We start from the raw sequence: 10,168 nt of genomic DNA, 5'->3' as shown, positions 1-10,168 counted from the left end.
CTGGTGTCTGTTGCTCATAACCTAAAACCTTTACTGACAGATGGTGGGGGTAGAGGGTGATTGTAAACAGATCACTGGACAGAGAGTTCTAGGCAGGGGTTGCCCCAGGGCCCTTCAAATCCATCAAGACAGGTTGCTCCAGAAGGTTGCCTCCCACCTAGGGTCCAGCTCCTCCGTGAGCCCTTTATAGCTCTCAAGTGGGGCTGCTTAGGACCAGGACCAGAGACACGGCTCAGCTCTCCCACCTGACCTCTGCCCTCACATGGGAGCTTATGGGGACACCAGACTGCCCTACCCCTGCCTGCTAATGTGATAAAAATAATAAGGCAACTACTCAGTAATAATCGAGGCAGATCAGAGTGGAGGCTGGGAGCGCAGCCTTTCAGATTGGCATGCCTGAATTCTTAATCCTGCCTCTGTTAATTTAATTGCGTGTACTCAGGTCTCCGCTTCCTCATCTGCAAAATATAATAGCACCACCCACAGACTGCGCTGAGATTTAATGAGGTGATCCATGCACAGTGAGTGCACAGGCGTGTGCCTGACTATGATAAAGCTCCCTGATATTTGTTTTGTCAGGTAGGGTAAGACATGCAGACATAGAGACAACGGTCACAAAGGAAGAAGAGGGTTATACTCACAGATCCCTAGAAACAGGAGGCACCCCACACCTCGCAGGGCCACATGGGGTAACGCCGGGGCCAGTCAGGACAGAGAGAGCAGAGGAAACTGGGCAAGAGCCTTTACTGCAGTTTCCATGGGAAGGATGGGTGAGGCAGGGTAAGCAGGCTTAGGACTGGCCAGTTTGAATAATTCTAGCAGGCTCTGGGGCACAGGGGCTGTCCCTAGCTATCTGGTACTTGCTCCTGGAATGATTAGGGCAGGGGGACAGATACAGCAATCCCTCAGCCACCAAAGGGCTACATGAGGACATCTGTGAGGCCAGCGAGGCTGTTAGGGCTGAAAGTCATCGCCCAAGAGACTCAGCTCCCTTTGTGGATCTGGAAGCCCAGCGGGGACCATGGTCTGGACACAGGAGCAGCAAGGGTCAAGGACCTGCGGGGATGTGTAGGAGTGGAGGAGAGGCTGGCTGCGTGTGCGTGTATATGCGTGTAAGCATTGAGTGGTGGCAGGGGAGCAAGGGGCCTCGGAAGCAGATGCATTAAATCGAGGACGCATTTCCAAATCCTTCCCCCACCGTGTTCACCTGAAGAAAAGGTCTGATTTGTACATTCTGCAGGACCCCATAGATGGGCATCGTTGGTCAACAGCTAACTTACCCGATAATGGGCTGTATCATTATTTCCTGGGGTTTCTCTTGTCTTGATGGAGCCTTGCCACCTTAGCTTAAACAGACATGCTCTTTCTCTGTTCTCCCCGTGTATGAGTCTCACTTCCCCACATCATCAGGCAGGTTGCTGAGGGCCAGCAAGGGCTTGCCTGGACCTGCCTCTTGTCATCATTCACCTGGACAGGGACAGAGCTTTCAGGCTCAGGCAAAACCACTGTTCATACCCTAATCAGTTGAGAAAAATCAAGGGAGCCTTGAAAAATCAAGGGGCCTCAAATCCAAATCGTAAGTGAAAGGACCCCCTTTTGTCCTCTTGAGGCTGAACTGTCCCAGACACAGGGAGACCAGGACTTTCTCTGTTTAGCACTGAACGGCCTGTGCTCCGCAAAACTCCTGGATCCCGGCTAGCTAGGACAGTTGGTCCCCCTACTTGGACACTAGTGATCCTTGCCCTTCAAGCCTTTGCCCAGGACTTCTGAGGGCAACTGGCAGGGAACAGATCCTCCTGTGGGACCTGCTGTGTCTATACCGAGGTGTCCCAGGCACAAGTCCCACTCACAGCTCCCTGCCTGTTAGCTCTTGGCACCAGCAGCAGGTTCAGTTCCTCAGAAGTCTGGGTTAGATCCCATCAGCTGGAGTGACTCAGAGGGCCACCAAGGGACCAGAAGATCATGCTGATGGAATGACATGAGGTCAGTAAGGAAACAGATTGAATGAGGTCCTGTTGAAAGGCGAGATCTTGGCTTGGGACAAGCAATGTGACAGGATGCTCCGGGAGACAGGAGGCTTGCATGTGTGTGATGAAGACAGGAACAGACGACCTCCCCCACATGGCTAAGAGCTTATCAGACAGCTGCATGCTCAGGCAGTGGTCCATGAGCCAGGACTGCCAAATAAGACTTACCAGCAGACACAGTGCACTGCTAAAGTAAGATGGAAATGCTGTAAAGACTCTGGTTTCTGTAGAAAAATTAAAATGTCAGCTAAGAATTTGAAAGCAAGGGGGCAAAGATAAGGAAGGTGGGTCTGAAAGAATTCAGAAGCAAGTCAGGAAAGCCCAGCCTGGCTTGAGCTGAATGAACAGAGGCGTAGGAGGAGAGAACAATGAGAAGGTAAGGCCCTGGGTCCTGGGAGAGGGACGTCTCCACCAAGGGGAGGGGCAACTCACTGAGAACCAAACGCCCACCTGACCAAGGCCTAGTCCCAGTACAGAGCTTTACAGTTAGCAAAAGCCTCCACAAGCATGTGGTCATTTGATTTGATCTTCACAGTGACCCTGTGATGTAGGAAGGCAGTGGTCACCCCACTTTATGGGTGACATCAAGAGAAACACTCCCATAGTTGCAGTGATGAGCCTCATGAGACTTCAGATGCAGACGGAAAAGTTTGGAGAGATCACCGCCCACCTTGGCCACCAGTGTGTCAGCTCACATCTTCCGTTACACTGTGACAATGGCTGGTCCAAGCTGCCCGGGTTTTCCATCCTCGTCTGCAAAATCTTCAAAAATCCACCCTATGCTGTCCCTGATCCCTAAAGCAAAAACACAATCACTGAAGCATGTATAGCTCAGGTTCATGGAAGAACTGGGAACAGTTGGAACAAAATGAAAAGCAAGAGGCTCATTTCAGCCAAAAAATCATTAAGGGCTTGGAAGCAAGCAGAGGACATGCTCTCGGCCTTTGTGTCAACAGATTTCTACAGATTGACTGGACACCGGCTACGAGCCAGACCCTGGTCAGACACAGAAATGAGTAAGACACACATCATAACTGTGAGAATCTTCCTATCCAGAAGGGAGCAGACACAAAATGGACGAAGAGCAATCATCGTGGCTAAGATTATAGCTATTATCTGCTGAGCGTGAGCCCATGCCCGGTCAACACTTGGTGTTATCTCATTTAACTGCCACCACAACCTGGTGGGACAGCACTGTGATCAGTTGAAACTGCATGTGAGGCACTGGGCCTGGGCAACAGTAAGCAGGTGATAAATACTAGCTATGGTTTAAAATAACTAATATTCCTTTTTAGAGAAGAGAGAAATGAAGCTTTAAAGGGTTAAAGTGATAGGCCCAGGATTCCACGCTCTGTACTGTTTGATTCCAAAGTCCCTTAATCTTGATACCAGTGGTTCTTTTTTTTTTTTTAACTTTTTATTTTATATTGGAGTATAGTTGATTAACACTGTTGTGATAGTTTCAGGTATACAGCAAAGTGATTCAGTTACACATATACGTGTATCTATTCTTTTTCAAATTCTTTTCCCATTTAGGTTATTACAGAATAGTGAGCAGAGTTCCCTGTGCTATACAGTAGGTCCTTGTTGGTTATCCATATTAAATACAGCAGTGTGTACATGTCAATCCCAAACTCCTGACACCAGTTGTTCTTAAATTTGTTTATTAAAAATACTGTTTCTTGGCCTTCCTGTTGGAGGTTTAGATTTTGTCAGTTTGATGGGGGCAGGGTGGTCATGATGACAAGAAGAGGTATAACTGGTGTTTAAGAGCCACGGCTTTGGTCTGAGAACCAGCTCTGCTCCTTACTAGCCTTGTGCCCTTGCTTAATCTCACCAAGACAGTTTCTTGGTCTGTAAAATGGGGTAGTAATTGTTACCCATTATGCTAATATCCCCTAAAGGCAGTTTAATCAAATGGTTGAGAGCATGAACTCCAGAGTCAAACTGCCCAAATTCAAATCTGGCTCCACCACTTACCAGCTCTATGACCTTGTGCTTTTCTGTGCCTCAGTTTCTTCACCTATAAGATGACAGTGATACTAGTATCTCCGTCAAAGCCTGTTAGATTTTAAAGTGTTCATACTCGTAAAGTTTAGAACAGGGTCTGGTGAGCAGTAAGGGCTCAGTCAGTGTCAGCTGCTGCTATCATTAATATTATTATTACCATCGTCACCATCCTGGCAAGAGGACAAGAGGCTTTAACTAAGGCAGTGGTAGTAGGATTAGATAAGAAGGAACATGGGCATAGAATTCAAAAGATGAGCTCTGAGAAGAAGCAAGAATAAGAAAAGGAGAATGTGCGGACCTTCGTCCCCAAACTGGTGGTGAGGGCAGTGGGTGGACTTGGGGCAGTCCTGGTTGTGCCACTGGCTTTCAGGGTGACCCTGAGCAAGGCCTCCCCTCTTGTGACCTCTGTCTCATCATCTTTAAAGTGAGGGGCTGGGGTCAGCCTAGCTCGTACATCTCCTCCAATTTTAACACACTGAGAGTCTAAGAAATTTCACAGTTGAAAACATTTTAATGTTTTTTAAAAATGCTCTTGTGTGCTGGTGGGTTAGGGCATCCTCCTGTGTTCACAAGTTGTAATATTTTAGGCTTTCTGAAGGCCACGTTGATTTTCAACACCACACGGGAACAGATCTATGAAACCTGGGCAGGGGAGGCTGTTTTGTGACCGAAAGTGAAGCCCAAAGGCTACTGGTTGACACACCCTCCAGACCCCGTCTTGGTGACCCAGACCAGAAAACTCATCTGACAACCCCTGCCTCCTTCAAGAAATGTCAGTGACCGCTGGGAAGTTTGTAAGAAGTTTGGCCCTATCCCCATGTCCTGCCACCTACACAGGGACAAAGTACCCAGGACTGAGGAAGCCCAGTCAATGGAACTGGCCACCGGGGTTAGTTGCCTGCTCAGCTCACTCCTGCAGAGCTGAATAAGGATGTAAGGAACCCCAACCCACTCTAGTAGAGACAAATCCAGAAGCCTGCCTCCAGACTCCTAGTCATTCCTTCAAAGCAAGAACACAGAGATGTCCAGAGCAGCCGAGGTATTTGGCAGTAAACCCTGCCTTTGCTCCTGAGTGGGCTAATTTAGTATTAGTTTTCTAGCTGATGTTGAAATGGTAAAGTTGCTCACCCCTGCTACAGTTAGTGATGCAAATGGGAGACGAGGCCCTTCCCATGACTCATGGAACACACTCCACAGAGAAGGAAAATTCTCTTTCCATAGTGGGAGAGGTACTCTGCCTAAAATAATTATATTAAAAACCAAAAAACCCCCAAAATCTACAGAGCCAAAGCTACTGCCAGTTCTTTGTGCTGCTAAACACAGACCCTGAGGAGACTGACAAATATTTATCAGGGTTTCTTTATGCATTTTGACCTGTGAAGGACTCAGAGCTTGATGTAGAATTGGGTTGGAGAGCTGGAAGGTGCTGGAATTTTGGGTTGAAGGAGGCAGCTAAAAACAAAAGAGCTGTGGAGTAGATGTGGAGGATCCAAGATGATGGTGGCAAGCTGGCCAAAGAAGGGAAGTTTCTAAGTATGTTGGGGAATTTAGAAAATCATACACATACTTAGAAAAGACCTGAGAAGATCCTAAACCTTCACTTCTGGCTAATTTCTAGACTTGGTACAAGCAAGAAGCGAAGGCTAAGGCTAAACAGCTTGCCCCAGCACAGAGCTAATCTGTGAAGACTAGGAGAGGTGGTTTGCTTGTTTGTTTGTTTGTTTTTAGCTCCTAACATTCAAGGAAATCTCTGTCAAAACACTAGCTAACCATAAGCTAAAGGAATGTAGACTTCAACAACAAAACATGGCAAGGAATATAATCTTTGAAAAAATAATTTGGAAAAGTCACTAAACCATAGGTGACTGAAGCTTCAAAGAGACAATCCAAGATGGCAAATCCTGGGGAAGAGGAGATTTAATTTCCAATGTTTCCACATTGTAATATTCAAATGTTCAGTTTTCAACAAAAGTCACAAGACATACAAAGAAGCAGTAAATCCAGGCATTGGACAAAAAGACATAGACTTTATATCAATTAACTTTAATATGATCGGAGAGCTAAAGGAAACCATGGTCAAAGAACTAAAAGAAAGTAGGAAAATAAAGAACAAAATGAGAATACCAATAAAGAGATACAAATTATGAAAAGGAACCAAATAGAAATTCTGGAGCTGAAAGGTACGATACTTAAATGAGAAATTCACTAGAGAGATTCAACAGATCTGAACAGGCAGAAGAATTAATGAACCTGAAGATAAGATTATTGAAATTATAAAAGTCTGAAGAACAGAAATAAAAAGTATAAAGGAAAGTGAACAAAGCCTAATGGACCCATGGGACACCATCAAATGTACCAACACACACATTTTGGGAGTCCTAGTAGGATGTGAGAAAAAGAAAGAAGTAGAAAGAATATTTGAAGAAATAATGGCTGAATACTCGCCAAATTTTATTAAAGACATGGATCTTCATATCCAAGAAGCTCAATGACCTCCAGGTATGATAAACTCAAAAAAATCCATACTAAGTGCTATAGATTGAATGTTTGTGTCCCCACCTTCTCCAAATTCATGTTGAAATCCTAACCCCCAATGTGATGGTATTAGGAGGTGGGGCCTATGGTAGGTGATTAGGTCATGAGAGCTTTTCCCTCATGAATGGGATTAATGCCTTTATAAAAGAGAACTCTGAGAATTCTCTTGCCTCTTCTGCCATGTGAGGACACAGTGAGAAGATGGCTGTCTATGAACCAGAAGCAGACTCTCACCAGAGAGTGAATCTGCCAGCACCGTGATCTTGGACTTCCCAGCCTCCAGAACTGTGAGAAATAAATTTCTGTTGTTTTTAAGCCATGTAATCTATGGCATTCTGTTATAGCAGCCCAACAGATTAAGACACTGAGACATAATCAAACTGTTGAAAGACAAAGAGAGAATCTTAAAAGCAGCAAGAGAGAAGTGAATTATTATGTACAATGGATCCTGAATAAGATTAGCAGCTATTTCTTAGAAGAAACCATGGAGCCAAAGGCAGTGGGATTACATAATTAAGTACTGAAAGAAAAAGAGCTGTCAATCGAGAATTCTACATGTGGCAAAATTATCCTTCAAAAATGAGGGAGAAATTAAGGCATTCACAGATAAAAGCTGAGGGAATTCCTTATCAGTAGATGTGACCAACAAGAAATGCTAAAGGGAGTCTTTCAAGTTGAAATAAAAGGACAGTTGTTAGTAACACAAAGCTGTATGAAGAAATATAGGGGGCTTCCCTGGTGGCGCAGTGGTTGAGAGTCCGCCTGCCGATGCAGGGGACATGGGTTTGTGTCCCGGTCCGGGATGATCACACATGCCGTGGAGTGGCTGGGCCCGTGAGCCATGGCTGCTGAGCCTGCGCCTCCGGAGCCTGTTCTCCGCAACGGGAGAGGCCACAACAGTGAGAGGCCTGCGTACCGCAAAAAAAAAAAAAAAAAGAAATATAGGTCTCCAGTATAAGTAACTACATGGGTAATCATGAAAGCCAGCATTACTGTAGTTTTAGTTTCTAACTCCACTTTTTATTTCCTACATGATTAAAAGAAAATGCATTTTAAAAACTATAAATCTATTATTGAGCACACAGTGTATAAAGATGTGATTTGTAACAACATTAACATAAAGGGGTGAAGACAGAGCTCTATAAGAGCAGAGTTTTTGTATGCTGTTGAAGTTGGTATCAATTCAAACTAGATCATTATAAATTTAATATGTTATATGTATTCCCTTTTATAACTACTAAGAAAATATCTAAAAATTATACACAAAGGGTAATTAGAAGTGAATCAAAAAAGCTCACTACAAAAATCAACTAAACACAAAAGAAAAGAGTAGTAGAGGGAATAAGAGACAAAAAGATATTAGACATACAGAAAATAGCAAAATAGCAGAAGTAAGTCCTTCCTTATCAGTAATTGCTTTAAATGTAAGTGGATTATATTCTCCAACCAAAATGCAGAGATTGGTAGAATGAGTGAAAACAAACAAACAGGATCCAATTATATGCTGTCAAAAAAGATTCACTTTAGATCTAAAGGCATACATATGTTGAAAGTAAAAGAATATAAAAAGATATTCCATGCAAACAGTAACCAAAAGAGATGTGGGCCGCTATCTGCTATCAGATAAAATAGACTTTAATTGAAAAACTGTTACAAGAGAAAAAGCAGAACATATATTCACAAAAGGGTCAATTCGTCAAGAAGATATAACAATTATAAATATATACACACAAAATACCAGAGCTCCCAAATATATGGTGAAAATGTTGAAGGAATAGAATGAATAATAATAGAGACTTCAATATCCCACTTTCAATAATGTATTAAGCATCTAAATAGAAGATTAATAAGGAAATAGAACAGAAATAAACTTGAACACTATAATCAAACTAGACCTAACAGACATATATAGGATATTCCACCCAACAACAGCAAAATACCTGTTCTTCTCAAGTGCACATAGAACACTCACCAAACTAGACACTATATCAGTCCACAAAAAAAAAGTCTCAGTAAATTTTAAAAGATTGAAATCATTCAAAATATTATCTCCAAACACAATAGAAAAGAACAAGAAATCAATAACAGAAGTAAAACTGGAAAATTCACCAATATGGTGAAATTATACTATGCACTTTCAAACAACCAATGGATCAAAGAAGAAATTACAAGGGAAAGTAAAAAATACTTAGAGAAGAATGAAAATGAACATACAATATACCAAAATGTCTTGGATGCCATGAAAGCAGTGCTGAGAGGGAAATTTATAGCAATAAATGCCTACATTAAAAAGAAGAGGACTTCCCTGGCGGCGCAGTGGTTGAGGGTCCACCTGCCAGTGCAGGGAATGTGGGTTTGAGCCCTGGTCTGGACGGATCCCACATGCTGTGGAGCAACTGAGCCCATGCACCACGGCTACTGAGCTTGCGCTCTAAAGCCTACGAGCTACAACTACTGAGTCTGTGTGCCACAACTACTGAAGCCCGCACACCTAGAGCCCATGCTCCGCAACAAAGAGAAGCTACCGCAATGAGAAGCCTGCACACTGCAACAAAGAGTAGCCCCTGCTCGCCACAACTAGACAAAGCCCGTGCGCAGCAACAAAGACCCAACGCGGCCAAAAATAAAAATTAATTAATTAATAAAAAAATAAAAAGAAGAAACATCTTGAATAAATAACTTAGGGGCTTCCCTGGTGCCCGTGCTTCCAATGCAGGGGACATGGGTTCCACCCCTGATCGGGGAACTGGGATCCCACATGCCGCATGATGCAGCCAAAAAATTAAAAATAATAATAATTATTTAACATTACACCTTAGCCCTTTCCTCAGCTGCCGCTAAGGTGCTCGGTCCTTCCAAGGAAGCTAAGGCCCTCACTTCATCCGGCGACTAGCGCTGCGCCTGGCAGCCCCTGCCTAGCACTGGCCCGCACCATGGCCTCCGTCTCGGAGCTCGCCTGCATCTACTCAGCCCTCATCCTGCACGACTATGAGGTGACGGTCACAGAGGATAAGATCAATGTCCTCATTAAAGCAGCTGGTGTAAATGTTGAACCTTTCTGGCCAGGCTTGTTTTCAAAGGCTTTGGCCAATGTCAACATCGGGAGCCTCATCTGCAATGTGGGGGCAGGTGGACCTGCCCCAGCAGCTGGGGTTGCACCGGCAGGAGGTCCTTCCGCCTCCACCACTGCTGCCCCAGCTGAGGAGAGTAAGTGGAATAAAAGAAAGAAGAATCTGAAGAGACTGATGATGACATGGGCTTTGGTCTTTTTGACTGAACCTCTTCAGTAACATGTTCAATAAAAAGCTGAGCTCTTAAAAAAAAAATTACACCTTAAAGAACTAGAAAAAGGAGAACACGGTCAACACAAAGCTAAAAGGAGGAAGGAAATAATAAATATTAGAGTGAAGATAACAGACTTAGAGAATAGGGAAATAGAATCAATGAAAATAAAGTTAGTCCTCTGAAAAAATCAACAAAATTGACAAACCTTTAGCTAGAATGACACAGAAGGAGAATGAGAAGATTCAAATAACTAAAATCAGAAATGAAAATAAGGACATTACTACCTACTTTACAGAAATAAAAATAATTAT

At 43.7% G+C, this 10,168-nt stretch overlaps 1 pseudogene; it reads left to right on the top strand.

Moving 5' to 3' along the window:
- Positions 1-9,478: 9,478 nt before the first annotated feature.
- Positions 9,479-9,849, top strand: LOC114904893 (annotated as a pseudogene).
- Positions 9,850-10,168: the final 319 nt, after the last annotated feature.

Source organism: Monodon monoceros, unplaced genomic scaffold (genome assembly GCF_005190385.1).
Source record: "Monodon monoceros isolate NGI ecotype Baffin Bay Population unplaced genomic scaffold, NGI_Narwhal_1 Super_Scaffold_21, whole genome shotgun sequence".
In the NCBI taxonomy this organism is placed as follows: domain Eukaryota; kingdom Metazoa; phylum Chordata; class Mammalia; order Artiodactyla; family Monodontidae; genus Monodon; species Monodon monoceros.
Note: the sequence above shows the minus strand (reverse complement) of the source record. Positions and strands in the feature narration are given on the sequence as shown.